Here is a 25967-nt window from a genome sequence, read left to right as displayed (position 1 = left end):
TCTCTCTCTGGGGTGTCAGCAACATGGGTTTATTCTCTCTCTCTCTCTCTGAGGTTTCAGCAACATGGGTTTATTCTCTCTCTCTCTGAGGTTTCAGCAACATGGGTTTATTCTCTCTCTCTCTCTGAGGTTTCAGCAACATGGGTTTATTCTCTCTCTTTGGGGTGTCAGCAACATGGGTTATTCTCTCTCTCTGAGGTATCAGCAACATGGGTTTATTCTCTCTCTCTCTGGGGTGTCAGCAAAATGGGTTTATTCTCTCTCTCTCTCTGGGGTGTCAGCAAAATGGGTTTATTCTCTCTCTCTGGGGTGTCAGCAACATGGGTTTATTCTCTCTCTGGGGTGTCAGCAAAATGGGTTTATTCTTTCTCTCTGAGGTATCAGCAACATGTGTTTATTCTCTCTCTCTCTGGGGTGTCAGCAACATGGGTTTATTCTCTCTCTCTCTCTGAGGTTTCAGCAACATGGGTTTATTCTCTCTCTCTCTGAGGTTTCAGCAACATGGGTTTATTCTCTCTCTCTCTGAGGTTTCAGCAACATGGGTTTATTCTCTCTCTCTGAGGTGTCAGCAACATGGGTTTATTCTCTCTCTCTGGGGTGTCAGCAACATGGGTTTATTCTCCTTCTGGGGTGTCAGCAACATGGGTTTATTCTCTCTCTGGGGTGTCAGCAACATGGGTTTATACTCTCTCTTTGGGGTATCAGCAACATGTGTTTATTCTCTCTCTCTCTGGGGTGTCAGCAACATGGGTTTATTCTCTCTCTCTCTCTCTGAGGTTTCAGCAACATGGGTTTATTCTCTCTCTCTCTGAGGTTTCAGCAACATGGGTTTATTCTCTCTCTCTCTCTGAGGTTTCAGCAACATGGGTTTATTCTCTCTCTTTGGGGTGTCAGCAACATGGGTTATTCTCTCTCTCTGAGGTATCAGCAACATGGGTTTATTCTCTCTCTCTCTGGGGTGTCAGCAAAATGGGTTTATTCTCTCTCTCTCTCTGGGGTGTCAGCAAAATGGGTTTATTCTCTCTCTCTGGGGTGTCAGCAACATGGGTTTATTCTCTCTCTGGGGTGTCAGCAAAATGGGTTTATTCTTTCTCTCTGAGGTATCAGCAACATGGGTTTATTCTCTCTCTCTGAGGTGTCAGCAACATGGGTTTATTCTCTCTCTCTCTGGGGTGTCAGCAACATGGGTTTATTCTCTCTCTCTAGGGTGTCAGCAACATGGGTTTATTCGCTCTCTCTCTCTGGGGTGTCAGCAACATGGGTTTATTCTTTCTCTGGGGTGTCATCAACAAGGGTTTATTCTCTCGCTGAGGTGTCAGCAACAAGGGTTTATTCTCTCTCTGGGGTGTCAGCAACAAGGGTTTATTCTCTCTCTGGTGTGTCAGTAACATGGGTTTATTCTCTCTCTTTCTCTGGGATGTCAGCAACATGGGTTTATTCTCTCTCTGGGGTGTCAGCAACATGGGTTTATTCTCTCTCTCTGGGGTGTCAGCAACATGGGTTTATTCTCTCTCTGGGGTATCAGCAACATGGGTTTATTCTCTCTCTCTGAGGTGTCAGCAACATGGGTTTATTCTCTCTCTCTGGGGTGTCAGCAACATGGGTTTATTCTCCTTCTGGGGTGTCAGCAACATGGGTTTATTCTCTCTCTGGGGTGTCAGCAACATGGGTTTATTCTCTCTATTTCTCTGGGATGTCAGCAACAGGGGTTTATTCTCTCTCTGGGGTGTCAGCAACATGTTTTTTTTCTCTCTCTGGGGTATCAGCAACATGGGTTTATTCTCTCTCTCTGAGGTGTCAGCAACATGGGTTTATTCTCTCTCTCTGGGGTGTCAGCAACATGGGTTTATTCTCCTTCTGGGGTGTCAGCAACATGGGTTTATTCTCTCTCTGGGGTGTCAGCAACATGGGTTTATTCTCTCTCTTTGGGGTATCAGCAACATGTGTTTATTCTCTCTCTCTCTGGGGTGTCAGCAACATGGGTTTATTCTCTCTCTCTCTCTGAGGTTTCAGCAACATGGGTTTATTCTCTCTCTCTCTGAGGTTTCAGCAACATGGGTTTATTCTCTCTCTTTGGGGTGTCAGCAACATGGGTTATTCTCTCTCTCTGAGATATCAGCAACATGGGTTTATTCTCTCTCTCTCTGGGATGTCAGCAACATGGGTTTATTCTCTCTCTCTCTGGGGTGTCGCCAACATGGGTTTATTCTCTGTCTCTGGGGTGTCAGCAACATGGGTTTATTCTCTCTCTCTCTCTGGGGTGTCAGCAACATGGGTTTATTCTCTGTCTCTGAGGTGTCAGCAACATGGGTTTATTCTCTCTCTCTCTCTGGGGTGTCAGCAACATGGGTTTATTCTCTCTCTCTGAGGTTTCAGCAACTTGGGTTTATTCTCTCTCTGGGGTGTCATCAACATGGGTTTATTCTCTCTCTCTCTGGGGTGTCTGCAACATGGGTTTATTCTCTCTCTTTCTCTGGGATGTCAGCAACATGGGTTTCTTCTCTCTCTCTCTCTCTCTCTCTGGGGTGTCAGCAACATGGGTTTATTCTCTCTCTCTCTCTGAGGTATCAGCAACATGGGTTTATTCTCTCTCTGGGGTATCAGCAACATGGGTTTATTCTCTCTCTCTGGGGTGTCAGCAACATGGGTTTATTCTCTCTCTCTCTCTCTGGGGTGTCAGCAACATGGGTTTATTCTCTCTCTCTCTCTGGGGTGTCAGCAACATTGGTTTATTCTCTCTCTCTCTCTGGGGTGTCAGCAACATGGGTTTATTCTCTGTCTCTGAGGTGTCAGCAACATGGGTTTATTCTCTCTCTCTTTGTGGTGTCAGCAACATGGGTTTATTCTCTTTCTCTGGGTGTCAGCAACATGGGTTTATTCTCTCTCTCTGGGTTGTCAGCAACATGGGTTTATTCTCTCTCTCTGGGGAGTCAGCAACATGGGTTTATTCTCTCTCTTTCTCATGGGTGTCAGCAACATGGGTTTATTCTCTCTCTCTCTCTCTGGGGTGTCAGCAGCATGGGTTTATTCTCTCTCTCTCTCTGGGGTGTCAGCAACATGGGTTTATTCTCTCTCTCTGGGATGTCAGCAGCATGGGTTTCTTCTCTCTCTCTCTCTGGGGTGTCAGCAACATGGGTTTATTCTCTCTCTGGGGTGTCAGCAACATGGGTTTATTCTCTCTCTCTTTGTGGTGTCAGCAACATGGGTTTATTCTCTTTCTCTGGGGTGTCAGCAACATGGGTTTATTCTCTCTCTCTGGGTTGTCAGCAACATGGGTTTATTCTCTCTCTCTGGGGAGTCAGCAACATGGGTTTATTCTCTCTCTTTCTCATGGGTGTCAGCAACATGGGTTTATTCTCTCTCTCTCTCTCTGGGGTGTCAGCAGCATGGGTTTATTCTCTCTCTCTCTCTGGGGTGTCAGCAACATGGGTTTATTCTCTCTCTCTGGGATGTCAGCAACATGGGTTTCTTCTCTCTCTCTCTCTGGGGTGTCAGCAACATGGGTTTATTCTCTCTCTGGGGTGTCAGCAACATGGGTTTATTCTCTCTCTCTAAGGTATCAGCAACATAGGTTTATTCTCTCTCTCTGGGGTGTCTGCAACATGGGTTTATTCTCTCTCTGGGGTGTCAGCAACAAGGGTTTATTCTCTCTCTGGGGTGTCAGCAACATGGGTTTATTCTCTCTCTTTCTCTGGGATGTCAGCAACATGGGTTTATTCTTTCTCTCTCTCTCTGGGTGTCAGCAACATGGGTTTATTCTCTCTCTCTCTGGGATGTCAGCAACATTGGTTTATTGTCTCTCTGGGGTATCAGCAACATGTGTTTATTCTCTCTCTCTTTGGGGTGTCAGCAACATGGATTTATTCTCTCTCTCTGAGGTATCAGCAACATGGGTTTATTCTCTCTCTCTGAGGTGTCAGCAACATGGGTTTATTCTCTCTCTCTGAGGTGTCAGCAACATGGGTTTATTCTCTCTCTCTCTGGGGTGTCAGCAACATGGGTTTATTCTCTGTCTCTGGGGTGTCAGCAACATGGGTTTATTCTCTCTCTGGGGTGTCAGCAACATGGGTTTATTCTCTCTCTCTAAGGTATCAGCAACATAGGTTTATTCTCTCTCTCTGGGGTGTCTGCAACATGGGTTTATTCTCTCTCTGGGGTGTCAGCAACAAGGGTTTATTCTCTCTCTGGGGTGTCAGCAACATGGGTTTATTCTCTCTCTCTCTGGGATGTCAGCAACATTGGTTTATTGTCTCTCTGGGGTATCAGCAACATGGGTTTATTCTCTCTCTTTGGGGTATCAGCAACATGTGTTTATTCTCTCTCTCTTTGGGGTGTCAGCAACATGGGTTTATTATCTCTCTGGGGTGTCAGCAACATGGATTTATTCTCTCTCTCTGAGGTATCAGCAACATGGGTTTATTCTCTCTCTCTGAGGTGTCAGCAACATGGGTTTATTCTCTCTCTCTGAGGTATCAGCAACATGGGTTTATTCTCTCTCTCTCTCTCTGGGGTGTCAGCAACATGGGTTTATTCTCTGTCTCTGGGGTGTCAGCAACATGGGTTTATTCTCTCTCTCTGAGGTTTCAGCAACATGGGTTTACTCTCTCTCTCTGGGGTGTCAGCAACATGAGTTTATTCTCTCTCTGGGGTGTCTGCAACATGGGTTTATTCTCTCTCTCTCTGGGGTGTCAGCAACATGGGTTTATTCTCTCTCTCTCGCTCTCTCTGGGGTGTCAGCAACATGGGTTTATTCTCTCTCTCTCTGTGGTGTCAGCAACATGGGTTTATTCTCTCTCTGGGGTGTCAGCAACATGGGTTTATTCTCTCTCTGGGGTGTCAGCAACATGGGTTTATTCTTTCTCTTTGGGGTATCAGCAACATGGGTTTATTCTCTCTCTCTCTGGGGTGTCAGCAACATGGGTTTATTCTCTCTCTCTCTGAGGTTTCAGCAACATGGGTTTATTCTCTCTCTCTCTGAGGTTTCCGCAACATGGGTTTATTCTCTCTCTCTCTCTGATGTTTCAGCAACATGGGTTCATTCTCTCTCTTTGGGGTGTCAGCAACAAGGGTTCATTCTCTTTCTCTTGGGTGTCAGCAACATGGGGTTATTCTCTCTCTCTGGGTTGTCAGCAACATGGGTTTATTCTCTCTCTCTGGGGAGTCAGCAACATGGGTTTATTCTCTCTCTCTCTGAGGTTTCAGCAACATGGGTTTATTCTCTCTCTCTCTGTGGTGTCAGCAACATGGGTTTATTCTCTCTCTCGGTCTCTGGGGTGTCAGCAACATGGGTTTTTTCTTTCTCTGGGGTGTCAGCAACATGGGTTTATTCTTTCTCTGGGGTGTCAGCAACAAGGGTTTATTCTCTCTCTGGGGTGTCAGCAACAAGGGTTTTATCTCTCTCTGGGGTGTCAGCAACATGGGTTTATTCTCTCTCTGGGGTGTCAGCAACATGGGTTTATTCTCTCTCTCTGGGGTGTCAGCAACATGGGTTTATTCTCTCTCTTTCTCTGGGATGTCAGCAACATGGGTTCACTCTCTCTCTCTGGGATGTCAGCAACATGGGTTTATTCTCTCTCTCTGAGGTATCAGCAACATGGGTTTATTCTCTCTCTCTCTCTTGGGTGTCAGCAACATGGGTTAATTCTCTCTCTCTCTGTCTGGGGTGTCAGCAACATGGGTTTATTCTCTCTCTCTCTCTGGGGTGTCAGCAACATGGGTTTATTCTCTCTCTCTGGGTTGTCAGCAACATGGGTTTATTCTCTCTCTCTCTGGGGTGTCAGCAACATGGGTTTATTCTCTCTCTCTAGGGTGTCAGCAACATGGGTTTATTCGCTCTCTCTCGGGGTATCAGCAACATGGGTTTATTCTCTCTCTCTCTCTCTGGGGTGTCAGCAACATGGGTTTATTCTCTCTCTCTTTCTGGGGTGTCAGCAACATGGGTTTATTCTCTCTCTCTCTCTGGGGTGTCAGCAACATGGGTTTATTCTCTCTCTCTGGGGTGTCAGCAACATGGGTTTATTCTCTCTCTGGGGTGTCAGCAAAATGGGTTTATTCTCTCTCTCTGAGGTATCAGCAACATGGGTTTATTCTCTCTCTCTGAGGTTTCAGCAACATGGGTTTATTCTCTCTCTCTCTGAGGTTTCAGCAACATGGGTTTATTCTCTCTCTCTCTGATGTTTCAGCAACATGGGTTTATTCTCTCTCTTTGGGGTGTCAGCAACAAGGGTTTATTCTCTTTCTCTTGGGTGTCAGCAACATGGGTTTATTCTTTCTCTGGGGTGTCAGCAACAAGGGTTTATTCTCTCTCTGGGGTGTCAGCAACAAGGGTTTATTCTCTCTCTGGGGTGTCAGCAACAAGGGTTCATTCTCTTTCTCTTGGGTGTCAGCAACATGGGGTTATTCTCTCTCTCTGGGTTGTCAGCAACATGGGTTTATTCTCTCTCTCTGGGGAGTCAGCAACATGGGTTTATTCTCTCTCTCTCTGAGGTTTCAGCAACATGGGTTTATTCTCTCTCTCTCTGTGGTGTCAGCAACATGGGTTTATTCTCTCTCTCGGTCTCTGGGGTGTCAGCAACATGGGTTTTTTCTTTCTCTGGGGTGTCAGCAACATGGGTTTATTCTCTCTCTCTCTGGGGTGTCAGCAACATGGGTTTATTCTCTCTCTCTAGGGTGTCAGCAACATGGGTTTATTCGCTCTCTCTCTCTGGGGTATCAGCAACATGGTTTTATTCTCTCTCTCTCTGGGGTGTCAGCAACATGGGTTTATTCTCTCTCTCTGGGGTGTGAGCAACATGGGTTTATTCTCTCTCTCTCTGAGGTTTCAGCAACATGGGTTTATTCTCTCTCTCTGAGGTTTCAGCAACATGGGTTTATTCTCTCTCTCTCTCTGAGGTTTCAGCAACATGGGTTTATTCTCTCTCTCTCTGATGTTTCAGCAACATGGTTTCATTCTCTCTCTTTGGGGTGTCAGCAACATGGGTTTATTCTCTTTCTCTTGGGTGTCAGCAACATGGGTTTATTCTCTCTCTCTCTGGGTTGTCAGCAACATGGGTTTATTCTCTCTCTGGGGAGTCAGCAACATGGGTTTATTCTCTCTCTCTCTGAGGTTTCAGCAACATGGGTTTATTCTCTCTCTCTCTGAGGTTTCAGCAACATGGGTTTATTCTCTCTCTCTCTGAGGTTTCAGCAACATGGGTTTATTCTCTCTCTCTCTCTGGGGTGTCAGCAACATGGGTTTATTCTCTCTCTCTGGGGTGTCAGCAACATGGGTTTACTCTCTCTCTCTGGGGTGTCAGCAACATGGGTTTATTCTCTCTCTGGGGTGTCAGCAAAATGGGTTTATTCTCTCTCTCTTAGGTATCAGCAACATGGGTTTATTCTCTCTCTCTGAGGTGTCAGCAACATGGGTTTATTCTCTCTCTCTCTGGGGTGTCAGCAACATGGGTTTCTTCTCTCTCTCTAGGGTGTCAGCAACATGGGTTTATTCTCTCTCTGGGGTGTCAGCAACATGGGTTTATTCTCTCTCTATGAGGTATCAGCAACATGGGTTTATTCTCTCTCTGGGGTGTCAGCAAAATGGGTTTATTCTCTCTCTCTGAGGTATCAGCAACATGGGTTTATTCTCTCTCTCTGAGGTGTCAGCAACATGGGTTTATTCTCTCTCTCTCTGGGGTGTCAGCAACATGGGTTTATTCTCTCTCTCTAGGGTGTCAGCAACATGGGTTTATTCGCTCTCTCTCTCTGGGGTATCAGCAACATGGTTTTATTATCTCTCTCTCTGGGGTGTCAGCAACATGGGTTTATTCTCTCTCTCTGGGGTGTCAGCAACATGGGTTTATTCTCTCTCTCTCTCTGAGGTTTCAGCAACATGGGTTTATTCTCTCTCTCTCTCTCTGAGGTTTCAGCAACATGGGTTTATTCTCTCTCTCTCTGATGTTTCAGCAACATGGGCTCATTCTCTCTCTTTGGGGTGTCAGCAACAAGGGTTTATTCTCTTTCTCTTGGGTGTCAGCAACATGGGTTTATTCTCTCTCTCTCTGGGTTGTCAGCAACATGGGTTTATTCTCTCTCTCTGGGGAGTCAGCAACATGGGTTTATTCTCTCTCTCTCTGAGGTTTCAGCAACATGGGTTTATTCTCTCTCTCTCTGAGGTTTCAGCAACATGGGTTTATTCTCTCTCTCTCTCTGGGGTGTCAGCAACATGGGTTTATTCTCTCTCTCTGTGGTGTCAGCAACATGGGTTTATTCTCTCTCTCTGTCTCTGGGGTGTCAGCAACATGGGTTTTTTCTTTCTCTGGGGTATCAGCAACATGGGTTTATTCTTTCTCTGGGGTGTCAGCAACAAGGGTTTATTCTCTCTCTGGGGTGTCAGCAACATGGGTTCACTCTCTCTCTGGGATGTCAGCAACATGGGTTTATTCTCTCTCTCTGGGGAGTCAGCAACATGGGTTTATTCTCTCTCTCTCTGAGGTTTCAGCAACATGGGTTTATTCTCTCTCTCTCTGAGGTTTCAGCAACATGGGTTTATTCTCTCTCTCTCTCTGGGGTGTCAGCAACATGGGTTTATTCTCTCTCTCTGTGGTGTCAGCAACATGGGTTTATTCTCTCTCTCTGTCTCTGGGGTGTCAGCAACATGGGTTTTTTCTTTCTCTGGGGTATCACAACATGGGTTTATTCTTTCTCTGGGGTGTCAGCAACAAGGGTTTATTCTCTCTCTGAGGTATCAGCAACATGGGTTTATTCTCTCTCTCTCTCTCTTGGGTGTCAGCAACATGGGTTTATTCTCTCTCTCTCTCTGGGGTGTCAGCAACATGGGTTTATTCTCTCTCTCTCTCTGGGGTGTCAGCAACATGGGTTTATTCTCTCTCTCTGGGGTGTCAGCAACATGGGTTTATTCTCTCTCTGGGGTGTCAGCAACATGGGTTTATTCTCTCTCTCTGAGGTATCAGCAACATGGGTTTATTCTCTCTCTCTGAGTTGTCAGCAACATGGGTTTATTCTCTCTCTCTCTGGGGTGTCAGCAACATGGGTTTATTCTCTCTCTCTAGGGTGTCAGCAACATGGCTTTATTCTCTCTCTGGCGTGTCAGCAACATTGGTTTATTCTCTCTCTCTGAGGTGTCAGCAACATGGGTTTATTCTCTCTCTCTCTGGGGTGTCAGCAACATGGGTTTATTCTCTCTCTCTAGGGTGTCAGCAAAATGGGTTTATTCGCTCTCTCTCTCTGGGGTATCAGCAACATGGTTTTATTCTCTCTCTCTGGGGTGTCAGCAACATGGGTTTATTCTCTCTCTCTGGGGTGTCAGCAACATGGGTTTATTCTCTCTCTCTCTGAGGTTTCAGCAACATGGGTTTATTCTCTCTCTGGGGTGTCAGCAACATGGGTTTATTCTCTGTCTCTGGGGTGTCAGCAACATGGGTTTATTCTCTCTCTTTTCTGGGATGTCAGCAACATGGGTTCACTCTCTCTCTGGGATGTCAGCAACATGGGTTTATTCTCTCTCTCTCTGAGGTATCAGCAACATGGGTTTATTATCTCTCTCTCTCTTGGGTGTCAGCAACATGGGTTTATTCTCTCTCTCTCTCTCTGGGGTGTCAGCAACATGGGTTTATTCTCTCTCTCTCTCTGGGGTGTCAGCAACATGGGTTTATTCTCTCTCTCTGGGGTGTCAGCAACATGGGTTTATTCTCTCTCTGGGGTGTCAGCAACATGGGTTTATTCTCTCTCTCTGAGGTATCAGCAACATGGGTTTATTCTCTCTCTCTGAGTTGTCAGCAACATGGGTTTATTCTCTCTCTCTCTGGGGTGTCAGCAACATGGGTTTATTCTCTCTCTCTAGGGTGTCAGCAACATGGGTTTATTCGCTCTCTCTCGGGGTATCAGCAACATGGGTTTATTCTCTCTCTCTCTCTGGGGTGTCAGCAACATGGGTTTATTCTCTCTCTCTTTCTGGGGTGTCAGGAACATGGGTTTATTCTCTCTCTCTCTCTCTCTGGGGTGTCAGCAACATGGGTTTATTCTCTCTCTCTGGGGTGTCAGCAACATGGGTTTATTCTCTCTCTGGGGTGTCAGCAAAATGGGTTTATTCTCTCTCTCTGAGGTATCACCAACATGGGTTTATTCTCTCTCTCTCTGAGGTGTCAGCAACATGGGTTTATTCTCTCTCTCTAGGGTGTCAGCAACATGGGTTTATTCGCTCTCTCTCTGGGGTATCAGCAACATGGATTTATTCACTCTCTCTCTGGGGTGTCAGCAACATGGGTTTATTCTCTCTCTCTCTCTGGGGTGTCAGCAACATGGGTTTATTCTCTCTTTAGGGTGTCAGCAACATGGGTTTATTCTCTCTCTCTCTGGGGTGTCAGCAACATGGGTTTATTCTTTCTCTGAGATATCAGCAACATGGGTTTATTCTCTCTCTCTCTCTCTGGGGTGTCAGCAACATGGGTTTATTCTCTCTCTGAGGTGTCATCAACAAGGGTTTATTTTCTCTCTGGTGTGTCAGCAACATGGGTTTATTATCTCTCTCTCTCTTGGGTGTCAGCAACATGGGTTTATTCTCTCTCTCTCTCTGGGGTGTCAGGAACATGGGTTTATTCTCTCTCTCTCTCTGGGGTGTCAGCAACATGGGTTTATTCTCTCTTTAGGGTGTCAGCAACATGGGTTTATTCTCTCTCTCTCTGGGGTGTCAGCAACATGGGTTTATTCTCTTTCTCTGAGGTATCAGCAACATGGGTTTATTCTCTCTCTCTTTCTCTGAGGTATCAGCAACATGGGTTTATTCTCTCTCTCTCTCTCTCTGGGGTGTCAGCAACATGGGTTTATTCTCTCTCTGAGGTGTCATCAACAAGGGTTTATTTTCTCTCTGGTGTGTCAGCAACATGGGTTTATTCTCTCTCTGGGGTGTCAGCAACATGGGTTTATTCTCTCTCTGGGGTGTCAGCAACATGGGTTTATTCTCTCTCTTTCTCTGGGATGTCAGCAACATGGGTTCACCCTCTCTCTCTCTGGGGTTTATTCAACATGGGTTTATTCTCTCTCTCTAGGGTGTCAGCAACATGGGTTTATTCGCTCTCTCTCGGGGTATCAGCAACATGGGTTTATTCTCTCTCTCTCTCTGGGGTGTCAGCAACATGGGTTTATTCTCTCTCTCTTTCTGGGGTGTCAGGAACATGGGTTTATTCTCTCTCTCTCTCTCTCTGGGGTGTCAGCAACATGGGTTTATTCTCTCTCTCTGGGGTGTCAGCAACATGGGTTTATTCTCTCTCTGGGGTGTCAGCAAAATGGGTTTATTCTCTCTCTCTGAGGTATCACCAACATGGGTTTATTCTCTCTCTCTCTGAGGTGTCAGCAACATGGGTTTATTCTCTCTCTCTAGGGTGTCAGCAACATGGGTTTATTCGCTCTCTCTCTGGGGTATCAGCAACATGGATTTATTCACTCTCTCTCTGGGGTGTCAGCAACATGGGTTTATTCTCTCTCTCTCTGGGGTGTCAGCAACATGGGTTTATTCTCTCTCTCTAGGGTGTCAGCAACATGGCTTTATTCTCTCTCTGGCGTGTCAGCAACATTGGTTTATTCTCTCTCTCTGAGGTGTCAGCAACATGGGTTTATTCTCTCTCTCTCTGGGGTGTCAGCAACATGGGTTTATTCTCTCTCTCTAGGGTGTCAGCAAAATGGGTTTATTCGCTCTCTCTCTCTGGGGTATCAGCAACATGGTTTTATTCTCTCTCTCTCTGGGGTGTCAGCAACATGGGTTTATTCTCTCTCTCTGGGGTGTCAGCAACATGGGTTTATTCTCTCTCTCTCTGAGGTTTCAGCAACATGGGTTTATTCTCTCTCTGGGGTGTCAGCAACATGGGTTTATTCTCTGTCTCTGGGGTGTCAGCAACATGGGTTTATTCTCTCTCTTTTCTGGGATGTCAGCAACATGGGTTCACTCTCTCTCTGGGATGTCAGCAACATGGGTTTATTCTCTCTCTCTCTGAGGTATCAGCAACATGGGTTTATTATCTCTCTCTCTCTTGGGTGTCAGCAACATGGGTTTATTCTCTCTCTCTCTCTGGGGTGTCAGCAACATGGGTTTATTCTCTCTCTCTCTCTGGGGTGTCAGCAACATGGGTTTTTTCTCTCTCTCTGGGGTGTCAGCAACATGGGTTTATTCTCTCTCTGGGGTGTCAGCAACATGGGTTTATTCTCTCTCTCTGAGGTATCAGCAACATGGGTTTATTCTCTCTCTCTGAGTTGTCAGCAACATGGGTTTATTCTCTCTCTCTCTGGGGTGTCAGCAACATGGGTTTATTCTCTCTCTCTAGGGTGTCAGCAACATGGGTTTATTCGCTCTCTCTCGGGGTATCAGCAACATGGGTTTATTCTCTCTCTCTCTCTGGGGTGTAAGCAACATGGGTTTATTCTCTCTCTCTTTCTGGGGTGTCAGGAACATGGGTTTATTCTCTCTCTCTCTCTCTCTGGGGTGTCAGCAACATGGGTTTATTCTCTCTCTCTGGGGTGTCAGCAACATGGGTTTATTCTCTCTCTGGGGTGTCAGCAAAATGGGTTTATTCTCTCTCTCTGAGGTATCACCAACATGGGTTTATTCTCTCTCTCTCTGAGGTGTCAGCAACATGGGTTTATTCTCTCTCTCTAGGGTGTCAGCAACATGGGTTTATTCGCTCACTCTCTGGGGTATCAGCAACATGGATTTATTCACTCTCTCTCTGGGGTGTCAGCAACATGGGTTTATTCTCTCTCTCTCTCTGGGGTGTCAGCAACATGGGTTTATTCTCTCTTTAGGGTGTCAGCAACATGGGTTTATTCTCTCTCTCTCTGGGGTGTCAGCAACATGGGTTTATTCTCTTTCTCTGAGGTATCAGCAACATGGGTTTATTCTCTCTCTCTCTCTCTCTGGGGTGTCATCAACATGGGTTTATTCTCTCTCTGAGGTGTCATCAACAAGGGTTTATTTTCTCTCTGGTGTGTCAGCAACATGGGTTTATTATCTCTCTCTCTTTCTGGGGTGTCAGGAACATGGGTTTATTCTCTCTCTCTCTCTCTGGGGTGTCAGCAACATGGGTTTATTCTCTCTCTCTGGGGTGTCAGCAACATGGGTTTATTCTCTCTCTGGGGTGTCAGCAAAATGGGTTTATTCTCTCTCTCTGAGGTATCACCAACATGGGTTTATTCTCTCTCTCTCTGAGGTGTCAGCAACATGGGTTTATTCTCTCTCTCTAGGGTGTCAGCAACATGGGTTTATTCGCTCTCTCTCTGGGGTATCAGCAACATGGATTTATTCACTCTCTCTCTGGGGTGTCAGCAACATGGGTTTATTCTCTCTCTCTCTCTGGGGTGTCAGCAACATGGGTTTATTCTCTCTTTAGGGTGTCAGCAACATGGGTTTATTCTCTCTCTCTCTGGGGTGTCAGCAACATGGGTTTATTCTCTTTCTCTGAGGTATCAGCAACATGGGTTTATTCTCTCTCTCTCTCTCTCTGGGGTGTCAGCAACATGGGTTTATTCTCTCTCTGAGGTGTCATCAACAAGGGTTTATTTTCTCTCTGGTGTGTCAGCAACATGGGTTTATTATCTCTCTCTCTCTCTTGGGTGTCAGCAACATGGGTTTATTCTCTCTCTCTCTCTGGGGTATCAGCAACATGGATTTATTCACTCTCTCTCTGGGGTGTCAGCAACATGGGTTTATTCTCTCTCTCTCTCTGGGGTGTCAGCAACATGGGTTTATTCTCTCTTTAGGGTGTCAGCAACATGGGTTTATTCTCTCTCTCTCTGGGGTGTCAGCAACATGGGTTTATTCTCTTTCTCTGAGGTATCAGCAACATGGGTTTATTCTCTCTCTCTTTCTCTGAGGTATCAGCAACATGGGTTTATTCTCTCTCTCTCTCTCTGGGGTGTCAGCAACATGGGTTTATTCGCTCTCTGAGGTGTCATCAACAAGGGTTTATTTTCTCTCTGGTGTGTCAGCAACATGGGTTTATTCTCTCTCTGGGGTGTCAGCAACATGGGTTTATTCTCTCTTTAGGGTGTCAGCAACATGGGTTTATTCTCTCTCTCTCTGGGGTGTCAGCAACATGGGTTTATTCTCTTTCTCTGAGGTATCAGCAACATGGGTTTATTCTCTCTCTCTCTCTCTCTGGGGTGTCATCAACATGGGTTTATTCTCTCTCTGAGGTGTCATCAACAAGGGTTTATTTTCTCTCTGGTGTGTCAGCAACATGGGTTTATTATCTCTCTCTCTTTCTGGGGTGTCAGGAACATGGGTTTATTCTCTCTCTCTCTCTCTCTGGGGTGTCAGCAACATGGGTTTATTCTCTCTCTCTGGGGTGTCAGCAACATGGGTTTATTCTCTCTCTGGGGTGTCAGCAAAATGGGTTTATTCGCTCTCTCTCTGGGGTATCAGCAACATGGATTTATTCACTCTCTCTCTGGGGTGTCAGCAACATGGGTTTATTCTCTCTCTCTCTCTGGGGTGTCAGCAACATGGGTTTATTCTCTCTTTAGGGTGTCAGCAACATGGGTTTATTCTCTCTCTCTCTGGGGTGTCAGCAACATGGGTTTATTCTCTTTCTCTGAGGTATCAGCAACATGGGTTTATTCTCTCTCTCTCTCTCTCTGGGGTGTCAGCAACATGGGTTTATTCTCTCTCTGAGGTGTCATCAACAAGGGTTTATTTTCTCTCTGGTGTGTCAGCAACATGGGTTTATTATCTCTCTCTCTCTCTTGGGTGTCAGCAACATGGGTTTATTCTCTCTCTCTCTCTGGGGTATCAGCAACATGGATTTATTCACTCTCTCTCTGGGGTGTCAGCAACATGGGTTTATTCTCTCTCTCTCTCTGGGGTGTCAGCAACATGGGTTTATTCTCTCTTTAGGGTGTCAGCAACATGGGTTTATTCTCTCTCTCTTTGGGGTGTCAGCAACATGGGTTTATTCTCTTTCTCTGAGGTATCAGCAACATGGGTTTATTCTCTCTCTCTTTCTCTGAGGTATCAGCAACATGGGTTTATTCTCTCTCTCTCTCTCTGGGGTGTCAGCAACATGGGTTTATTCTCTCTCTGAGGTGTCATCAACAAGGGTTTATTTTCTCTCTGGTGTGTCAGCAACATGGGTTTATTCTCTCTCTGGGGTGTCAGCAACATGGGTTTATTCTCTCTCTGGGGTGTCAGCAACATGGGTTTATTCTCTCTCTTTCTCTGGGATGTCAGCAACATGGGTTCACCCTCTCTCTCTCTGGGGTGTCAGCAACATGGGTTAATTCTCTCTCCCTGAGGTATCAGCAACATGGGTTTATTCTCTCTCTCTCTCTGGGGTGTCAGCAACATGGGTTTATTCTCTCTCTCTCTCTCTGAGGTTTCAGCAACATGGGTTTATTCTCTCTCTGGGGTGTCAGCAACATGGGTTTATTCTCTCTCTCTGGGGTGTCAGCAACATGGGTTTATTCTCTCTCTCTCTCTGAGGTTTCATTAACATGGGTTTATTCTCTCTCTCTCTGAGGTTTCAGCAACATGGGTTTATTCTCTCTCTCTCTGATGTTTCAGCAACATGGGTTCATTCTCTCTCTTTGGGGTGTCAGCAACAAGGGTTTATTCTCTTTCTCTTGGGTGTCAGCAACATGGGTTTATTCTCTCTCTCTCTGGGTTGTCAGCAACATGGGTTTATTCTCTCTCTCTGGGGAGTCAGCAACATGGGTTTATTCTCTCTCTCTCTGAGGTTTCAGCAACATGTGTTTATTCTCTCTCTCTCTGAGGTTTCAGCAACATGGGTTTATTCTCTCTCTCTCTGAGGTTTCAGCAACATGGGTTTATTCTCTCTCTCTCTCTGGGGTGTCAGCAACATGGGTTTATTCTCTCTCTCTGTGGTGTCAGCAACATGGGTTTATTCTCTCTCTCTGTCTCTGGGGTGTCAGCAACATGGGTTTTTTCTTTCTCTGGGGTGTCAGCAACATGGGTTTATTATTTCTCTGGGGTGTCAGCAACAAGGGTTTATTCTCTCTCTGGGGTGTCAGCAACAAAGGTTTATTCTCTCTCTGGGGTGTCAGCAACATGGGTTTATTCTCTCTCTGGGGTGTCAGCAACATGGGTTTATTCTCTGTCTCTGGGTTGTCAGCAACATGGGTTTATTCTCTCTCTTTTCTGGGATGTCAGCAACATGGGTTCACTCTCTCTCTGGAATGTCAGCAACATGGGTTTATTCTCTCTCTCTGAGGTATCAGCAACATGGGTTTATTATCTCTCTCTCTCTTGGGTGTCAGCAACATGGGTTTATTCTCTCTCTCTCTCTGGGGTGTCAGCAACATGGGTTTATTCTCTCTCTCTCTCTGGGGTGTCAGCAACATGGGTTTATTCTCCCTCTCTGGGGTGTCAGCAACATGGGTTTATTCTCTCTCTGAGGTGTCAGCAACAAGGTTTTATTCTCTCTCTGGGGTGTCAGCAACAAGGGTTTATTCTCTCTCTGGGGTGTCAGCAACATGGGTTTATTCTCTCTCTTTCTCTGGGATGTCAGCAACATGGGTTTATTCTCTCTCTCTCTGGGGTGTCAGCAACATGGGTTTATTCTCTCTCTCTCTCTGGGGTGTCAGCAACATGGGTTTATTCTCTCTCTCTCTCTGGGCTGTCAGCAACATGGGTTTATTCTCTCCTCTCTCTCTCTGAGGTTTCAGCAACATGGGTTTATTCTCTCTCTGGGGTGTCAGCAACATGGCTTTATTCTCTCTCTCTCTGAGGTATCAGCAACATGGGTTTATTCTCTCTCTCTGAGGTGTCAGCAACATGGGTTTATTCTCTCTCTCTAGGGTGTCAGCAACATGGGTTTATTCGCTCTCTCTCTGGGGTATCAGCAACATGGATTTATTCTCTCTCTCTGGGGTGTCAGCAACATGGGTTTATTCTCTCTCTCTCTCTCTGGGGTGTCAGCAACATGGGTTTATTCTCTCTCTGAGGTGTCATCAACAAGGGTTTATTTTCTCTCTGGTGTGTCAGCAACATGGGTTTATTCTCTCTCTGGGGTGTCAGCAACATGGGTTTATTCTCTCTCTGGGGTGTCAGCAACATGGGTTTATTCTCTCTCTTTCTCTGGGATGTCAGCAACATGGGTTCACCCTCTCTCTCTCTGGGGTGTCAGCAACATGGGTTAATTCTCTCTCCCTGAGGTATCAGCAACATGGGTTTATTCTCTCTCTCTCTCTGGGGTGTCAGCAACATGGGTTTATTCTCTCTCTCTCTCTCTGAGGTTTCAGCAACATGGGTTTATTCTCTCTCTGGGGTGTCAGCAACATGGGTTTATTCTCTCTCTCTGGGGTGTCAGCAACATGGGTTTATTCTCTCTCTCTCTCTGAGGTTTCAGCAACATGGGTTTATTCTCTCTCTCTCTGAGGTTTCAGCAACATGGGTTTATTCTCTCTCTCTCTGATGTTTCAGCAACATGGGTTCATTCTCTCTCTTTGGGGTGTCAGCAACAAGGGTTTATTCTCTTTCTCTTGGGTGTCAGCAACATGGGTTTATTCTCTCTCTCTCTGGGTTGTCAGCAACATGGGTTTATTCTCTCTCTCTGGGGAGTCAGCAACATGGGTTTATTCTCTCTCTCTCTGAGGTTTCAGCAACATGTGTTTATTCTCTCTCTCTCTGAGGTTTCAGCAACATGGGTTTATTCTCTCTCTCTCTGAGGTTTCAGCAACATGGGTTTATTCTCTCTCTCTCTCTGGGGTGTCAGCAACATGGGTTTATTCTCTCTCTCTGTGGTGTCAGCAACATGGGTTTATTCTCTCTCTCTGTCTCTGGGGTGTCAGCAACATGGGTTTTTTCTTTCTCTGGGGTGTCAGCAACATGGGTTTATTATTTCTCTGGGGTGTCAGCAACAAGGGTTTATTCTCTCTCTGGGGTGTCAGCAACAAAGGTTTATTCTCTCTCTGGGGTGTCAGCAACATGGGTTTATTCTCTCTCTGGGGTGTCAGCAACATGGGTTTATTCTCTGTCTCTGGGTTGTCAGCAACATGGGTTTATTCTCTCTCTTTTCTGGGATGTCAGCAACATGGGTTCACTATCTCTCTGGAATGTCAGCAACATGGGTTTATTCTCTCTCTCTGAGGTATCAGCAACATGGGTTTATTATCTCTCTCTCTCTTGGGTGTCAGCAACATGGGTTTATTCTCTCTCTCTCTCTCTGGGGTGTCAGCAACATGGGTTTATTCTCTCTCTCTCTCTGGGGTGTCAGCAACATGGGTTTATTCTCCCTCTCTGGGGTGTCAGCAACATGGGTTTATTCTCTCTCTGAGGTGTCAGCAACAAGGTTTTATTCTCTCTCTGGGGTGTCAGCAACAAGGGTTTATTCTCTCTCTGGGGTGTCAGCAACATGGGTTTATTCTCTCTCTTTCTCTGGGATGTCAGCAACATGGGTTTATTCTCTCTCTCTCTGGGGTGTCAGCAACATGGGTTTATTCTCTCTCTCTCTGGGGTGTCAGCAACATGGGTTTATTCTCTCTCTCTCTCTGGGCTGTCAGCAACATGGGTTTATTCTCTCCTCTCTCTCTCTGAGGTTTCAGCAACATGGGTTTATTCTCTCTCTGGGGTGTCAGCAACATGGCTTTATTCTCTCTCTCTCTGAGGTATCAGCAACATGGGTTTATTCTCTCTCTCTGAGGTGTCAGCAACATGGGTTTATTCTCTCTCTCTAGGGTGTCAGCAACATGGGTTTATTCGCTCTCTCTCTGGGGTATCAGCAACATGGATTTATTCTCTCTCTCTGGGGTGTCAGCAACATGGGTTTATTCTCTCTCTCTCTCTGGGGTGTCAGCAACATGGGTTTATTCTCTCTCTGGGGTGTCAGCAACATGGGTTTATTCTCTCTCTCTCTGGGGTGTCAGCAACATGGGTTTATTCTCTCTCTCTGAGGTGTCAGCAACATGGGTTTATTCTCTCTCTTTCTCTGGGATGTCAGCAACATGGGTTTATTCTCTCTCTCTAGGGTGTCAGCAACATGGGTTTATTCGCTCTCTTTCAGGGTATCAGCAACATGGGTTTATTCTCTCTCTCTCTCTGGGGTGTCAGCAACATGGGCTTATTCTCTCTCTCTGGGGTGTCAGCAACATGGGCTTATTCTCTCTCTGGGGTGTCAGCAAAATGGGTTTATTCTCTGTCTCTGAGGTATCAGCAACATGGGTTTATTCTCTCTCTCTGAGGTGTCAGCAACATGGGTTTATTCTCTCTCTCTCTGGGGTGTCAGCAACATGGGTTTATTCTCTCTCTCTATGGTGTCAGCAACATGGGTTTATTCGCTCTCTCTCTTTGGGGTATCAGCAACATGGGTTTATTCTCTCTCTCTCTCTGGGGTGTCAGCAACATGGATTTATTCTCTCCTCTCTCTCTCTGAGGTTTCAGCAACATGGGTTTATTCTCTCTCTGGGGTGTCAGCAACATGGCTTTATTCTGTCTCTCTCTGAGGTATCAGCAACATGGGTTTATTCTCTCTCTCTGAGGTGTCAGCAACATGGGTTTATTCTCTCTCTCTAGGGTGTCAGCAACATGGGTTTATTCGCTCTCTCTCTGGGGTATCAGCAACATGGATTTATTCTCTCTCTCTGGGGTGTCAGCAACATGGGTTTATTCTCTCTCTCTCTCTGGGGTGTCAGCAACATGGGTTTATTCTCTCTCTGGGGTGTCAGCAACATGGGTTTATTCTCTCTCTCTCTGGGGTGTCAGCAACATGGGTTTATTCTCTCTCTCTGAGGTATCAGCAACATGGATTTATTCTCTCTCTCTCTCTCTGGGGTGTCAGCAACATGGGTTTATTCTCTCTCTGGGGTGTCAGCAACATTGGTTTATTCTCTCTCTGGGGTGTCAGCAACATGGGTTTATTCTCTCTCTCTGGGATGTCAGCAACATGGGTTTATTCTATCTCTCTGGGGTGTCAGCAACATGGGTTTATTCTCTCTCTTTCTCTGGGATGTCAGCAACATGGGTTTATTCGCTCTCTTTCGAGGTATCAGCAACATGGGTTTATTCTCTCTCTCTGGGGTGTCAGCAACATGGGCTTATTCTCTCTCTCTGGGGTGTCAGCAACATGGGCTTATTCTCTCTCTGGGGTGTCAGCAAAATGGGTTTATTCTCTCTCTCTCTGGGGTGTCAGCAACATGGGTTTATTCTCTCTCTCTAGGGTGTCATTAACATGGGTTTATTCGCTCTCTCTCTCTGGGGTATCAGCAACATGGGTTTATTCTCTCTCTCTCTGGGCTGTCAGCAACATGGGTTTATTCTCTCCTCTCTCTCTCTGAGGTTTCAGCAACATGGGTTTATTCTCTCTCTGGGGTGTCAGCAACATGGCTTTATTCTCTGTCTCTCTGAGGTATCAGCAACATGGGTTTATTCTCTCTCTCTGAGGTGTCAGCAACATGGGTTTATTCTCTCTCTCTAGGGTATCAGCAACATGGGTTTATTCTCTCTCTCTCTCTCTGGGGTGTCAGCAACATGGGTTTATTCTCTCTCTGGGGTGTCAGCAACATGGGTTTATTCTCTCTCTTTGGGGTATCAGCAACATGGGTTTATTCTCTCTCTCTCTCTGGGGTGTCAGCAACATGGGTTTATTCTCTCCTCTCTCTCTCTGAGGTTTCAGCAACATGGGTTTATTCTCTCTCTGGGGTGTCAGCAACATGGCTTTATTCTCTCTCTCTCTGAGGTATCAGCAACATGGGTTTATTCTCTCTCTCTGAGGTGTCAGCAACATGGGTTTATTCTCTCTCTCTAGGGTGTCAGCAACATGGGTTTATTCGCTCTCTCTCTGGGGTATCAGCAACATGGATTTATTCTCTCTCTCTGGGGTGTCAGCAACATGGGTTTATTCTCTCTCTCTCTCTGGGGTGTCAGCAACATGGGTTTATTCTCTCTCTGGGGTGTCAGCAACATGGGTTTATTCTCTCTCTCTCTGGGGTGTCAGCAACATGGGTTTATTCTCTCTCTCTGAGGTATCAGCAACATGGGTTTATTCTCTCTCTCTCTCTCTGGGGTGTCAGCAACATGGGTTTATTCTCTCTCTGGGGTGTCAGCAACATTGGTTTATTCTCTCTCTGGGGTGTCAGCAACATGGGTTTATTCTCTCTCTCTGGGATGTCAGCAACATGGGTTTATTCTCTCTCTCTGGGGTGTCAGCAACATGGGTTTATTCTCTCTCTTTCTCTGGGATGTCAGCAACATGGGTTTATTCGCTCTCTTTCGAGGTATCAGCAACATGGGTTTATTCTCTCTCTCTGGGGTGTCAGCAAAATGGGTTTATTCTCTCTCTCTCTGGGGTGTCAGCAACATGGGTTTATTCTCTCTCTCTAGGGTGTCAGCAACATGGGTTTATTCCCTCTCTCTCTCTGGGGTATCAGCAACATGGGTTTATTCTCTCTCTCTCTGGGCTGTCAGCAACATGGGTTTATTCTCTCCTCTCTCTCTCTGAGGTTTCAGCAACATGGGTTTATTCTCTCTCTGGGGTGTCAGCAACATGGCTTTATTCTCTCTCTCTCTGAGGTATCAGCAACATGGGTTTATTCTCTCTCTCTGAGGTGTCAGCAACATGGGTTTATTCTCTCTCTCTAGGGTATCAGCAACATGGGTTTATTCTCTCTCTCTCTCTCTGGGGTGTCAGCAACATGGGTTTATTCTCTCTCTGGGGTGTCAGCAACATGGGTTTATTCTCTCTCTGGGGTGTCAGCAACAAGGGTTTATTCTCTCTCTGGGGTGTCAGCAACATGTGTTTATTCTCTCTATTTCTCTGGGATGTCAGCAACATGGGTTCACTCTCTCTCTCTCTCTCTGGGGTGTCAGCAACATGGGTTAATTCTCTCTCCCTGAGGTATCAGCAACATGGGTTTATTCTCTCTCTCTCTCTGGGGTGTCAGCAACATGGGTTTATTCTCTCTCTCTCTCTGAGGTTTCAGCAACATGGGTTTATTCCCTCTCTGGGGTGTCAGCAACATGGGTTTATTCTCTCTCTCTGGGGTGTCAGCAACATGGGTTTATTCTCTCTCTCTCTCTGAGGTTTCAGCAACATGGGTTTATTCTCTCTCTGGGGTGTCAGCAACATGGGTTTATTCTCTCTCTGGGGTGTCAGCAACATGGGTTTATTCTCTCTCTCTGAGGTGTCAGCAACATGGGTTTATTCTCTCTCTCTGGGGTGTCAGTAACATGGGTTTATTCTCTCTCTCTAGGGTGTCAGCAACATGGGTTTATTTGCTCTCTCTCTGGGGTATCAGCAACATGGATTTATTCTCTCTCTCTCTGGGGTGTCAGCAACATGGGTTTATTCTCTCTCTCTCTCTGGGGTGTCAGCAACATGGGTTTATTCTCTCTCTGGGGTGTCAGCAACATGGGTTTATTCTCTCTCTCTAGGGTGTCAGCAACATGGGTTTATTCGCTCTCTCTCTGGGGTGTCATCAATATGGGTTTATTCTCTCTTTGGGGTGTCAGCAACATGGGTTTATTCTCTCTCTCTCTCTCTCTCTCTGGGGTGTCAGCAACAAGGGTTTATTCTCTCTCTGGGGTGTCAGCAACATGTGTTTATTCTCTCTATTTCTCTGGGATGTCAGCAACATGGGTTCACTCTCTCTCTCTCTGGGGTGTCAGCACCATGGGTTAATTCTCTCTCCCTGAGGTATCAGCAACATGGGTTTATTCTCTCTCTCTCTCTGGGGTGTCAGCAACATGGGTTTATTCTCTCTCTCTCTCTGAGGTTTCAGCAACATGGGTTTATTCCCTCTCTGGGGTGTCAGCAACATGGGTTTATTCTCTCTCTCTCTCTGAGGTTTCAGCAACATGGGTTTATTCTCTCTCTGGGGTGTCAGCAACATGGGTTTATTCTCTCTCTGGGGTGTCAGCAACATGGGTTTATTCTCTCTCTCTGAGGTGTCAGCAACATGGGTTTATTCTCTCTCTCTGGGGTGTCAGTAACATGGGTTTATTCTCTCTCTCTAGGGTGTCAGCAACATGGGTTTATTTGCTCTCTCTCTGGGGTATCAGCAACATGGATTTATTCTCTCTCTCTCTGGGGTGTCAGCAACATGGGTTTATTCTCTCTCTCTCTCTGGGGTGTCAGCAACATGGGTTTATTCTCTCTCTGGGGTGTCAGCAACATGGGTTTATTCTCTCTCTCTAGGGTGTCAGCAACATGGGTTTATTCGCTCTCTCTCTGGGGTGTCATCAATATGGGTTTATTCTCTCTTTGGGGTGTCAGCAACATGGGTTTATTCTCTCTCTCTCTCTCTCTCTCTGGGGTGTCAGCAACAAGGGTTTATTCTCTCTCTGGGGTGTCATCAACATGGGTTTATTCTCTCTTTGGGGTGTCAGCAACATGGGTTTATTCTCTCTCTGTGGTGTCAGCAACGTGGGTTTATTCTCTCTCTTAGGTGTCAGCAACATAGGTTTATTCTCTCTCTGGGGTGTCAGCAACGTGGGTTTATTCTCTCTCTGGGGTGTTAGCAACATGGGTTTATTCTCTCTCTCTGGGATGTCAGCAACATGGGTTTATTCTCTCTCTCTCTGAAGTATCAGCAACATGGGTTTATTCTCTCTCTCTCTGGGGTGTCAGCAACATGGGTTTATTCTCTCTCTCTCTGAGGTGTCAGCAACATGGGTTTATTCTCTCTCTCTCTCTGGGGTGTCAGCAACATGGGTTTATTCTCTCTCTGGGGTGTCAGCAACATGGGTTTATTCTCTCTCTGGGGTGTCAATAACATGGGTTTATTCTCTCTCTGGGGTGTCAGCAACATGGGTTTATTCTCTCTCTGGGGTATCAGCAACATGGGTTTATTCTCTCTCTGGGGTGTCAGCAACATGGGTTTATTCTCTCTCTCTCTCTGGGGTATGAGCAACATGGGTTTATTCTCTCTCTGGGGTGTCAGCAACATGGGTTTATTCTCTCTCTCTCTGATGTGTCATTTACATGGGTTTATTCTCTCTCTCTCTGGGGTGTCAGCAACATGTGTTTATTCTCTCTCTGGGGTGTCAGCAACATGGGTTTATTCTCTCTCTGGGGTGTCAGCAACATGGGTTTATTCTCTCTCTGGGGTGTCAGCAACATGGGTTTATTCTCTCTCTCTCTGGGGTGTCAGCAACATGTGTTTATTCTTTCTCTGGGGTTTCATCAAAATGGGTTTATTCTCTCTCGGTGGTGTCAGAAACATGGGTTTATTCTCTATCTGAGGTTTCAGCAACATGGGTTTATTCTCTCTCTCTCTGGGGTGTCAGCAACATGTGTTTATTCTCTCTCTGGGGTGTCTGCAACATGGGTTTATTCTCTCTCTGGGGTGTCAGCAACATGGGTTTATTCTCTCTCTGGGGTATAAGCAACATGGGTTTATTCTCTCTCTGGGGTGTCAGCAACATGGGTTTATTCTCTCTCGCTGATGTGTCAGCAACATGGGTTTATTCTCTCTCTCTCTGGTGTGTCAGCAACATGGGTTTATTCTCTCTCTCTCTCTCTCGCTCTCTCTGGGGTATCAGCAACATGGGTTTATTCTCTCTCTCTCTCTCTCTCTGGGGCGTCAGCAATATGGGTTTATTCTCTCTCTTTCTGGGGCGTCAGCAACATGGGTTTATTCTCTCTCTCTCTGGGGTGTCAGCAACATGGGTTTATTCTCTCTCTGGGGTTTCAGCAACATGGGTTTATTCTCTCTCGGGGGTGTCAGCAACATGGGTTTATTCTCTCTCTGGGGTGTCAGCAACATGGGTTTATTCTCTCTCAGTGGTGTCAGAAACATGGGTTTATTCTCTATCTGAGGTATCAGCAACATGGGTTTATTCTCTCTCTCTCTCTGGGGTGTCAGCAACATGGGTTTATTCTCTCTCTGGGGTGTCAGCAACATGGGTTTATTCTCTCTCGGTGGTGTCAGAAACATGGCTTTATTCTCTATCTCGGGTGTCAGCAACATGGGTTTATTCTCTCTCTGGGGTGTCAGCAACATGGGTTTATTCTCTCTGTCTCTCTGGGGTGTCAGCAACAATGCTTTTATTCTCTCTCTGGGGAGTCAGCAACATGGGTTTATTCTCTCTCTCTCTCTCTGGGGTGTCAGCAACATGGGTTTATAACTCTCTCTGGGCTATCAGCAACATGGGTTCATTCTCTCTCTCTCTGGGCTATCAGCAACATGGGTTTATTCTCTCTCTCTCTGGGCTATCAGCAACATGGGTTTATTCTCTCTGTCTCTCTGGGGTTTCAGCAACATGGGTTTATTCTCTCTCTCTCTGGGCTATCAGCAACATGGGTTTATTCTCTCTCTCTCTGAGGTGTCAGCAACATGGGTTTATTCTCTCTCTCTGGGGTGTCAGCAACATGGGTTTATTCTCTCTCTCTCTGGGGTATCAGCAACATGGGTTTATTCTCTCTCTCTCTGGGGTGTCAGCAACATGGGTTTATTCTCTCTCTCTCTGGGGTGTCAGCAACATTTGTTTATTCTCTCTCTCTCTGGGCTATCAGCAACATTGGTTTATTCTCTCTCTCTGGGGTGTCAGCAACATGGGTTTATTCTCTCTCTCTCTCTCTGGGGTATCAGCAACATGGGTTTATTCTCTCTCTCTCTGGGGTGTCAGCAACATGGGTTTATTCTCTCTCAGAGGTGTCAGCAACATGGGTTTATTCTCTCTCTCTGGGGTGTCAGCAACATGGGTTTATTCTCTCTCTCTCTGGGGTGTCAGCAACATGGGTTTATTCTCTCTCTGGGGTGTCAGCAACATGGGTTTATTCTCTCTCGGTGGTGTCAGAAACATGGGTTTATTCTCTATCTGGGGTGTCAGCAACCTGGGTTTATTCTCTCTCTGGGGTGTCAGCAACATGGGTTTATTCTCTCTCTCTCTGCGGTGTCAGCAACATGGGTTTATTCTCTCTCTCTCTGAGGTGTCAGCAACATGGGTTTATTCTCTCTCTCTGGGGTGTCAGCAACATGGGTTTATTCTCTCTCTCTCTGGGGTGTCAGCAACATGGGTTTATTCTCTCTCT

The 25967-nt window shown here is 46.2% G+C and overlaps 1 protein-coding gene across 1 annotated transcript in view; it reads left to right on the top strand.

The window, feature by feature from the left end:
* Nucleotides 1-25967, top strand: part of gpc3 (glypican 3) — a 358923-nt gene that overhangs the window by 288495 nt on the left and 44461 nt on the right. The gene's annotated exons all lie outside the window — the stretch shown is intronic.

This window comes from Oncorhynchus mykiss, chromosome 31 (assembly GCF_013265735.2).
Source record: "Oncorhynchus mykiss isolate Arlee chromosome 31, USDA_OmykA_1.1, whole genome shotgun sequence".
Lineage (NCBI taxonomy): Eukaryota > Metazoa > Chordata > Actinopteri > Salmoniformes > Salmonidae > Oncorhynchus > Oncorhynchus mykiss.
Note: the sequence above shows the minus strand (reverse complement) of the source record. Positions and strands in the feature narration are given on the sequence as shown.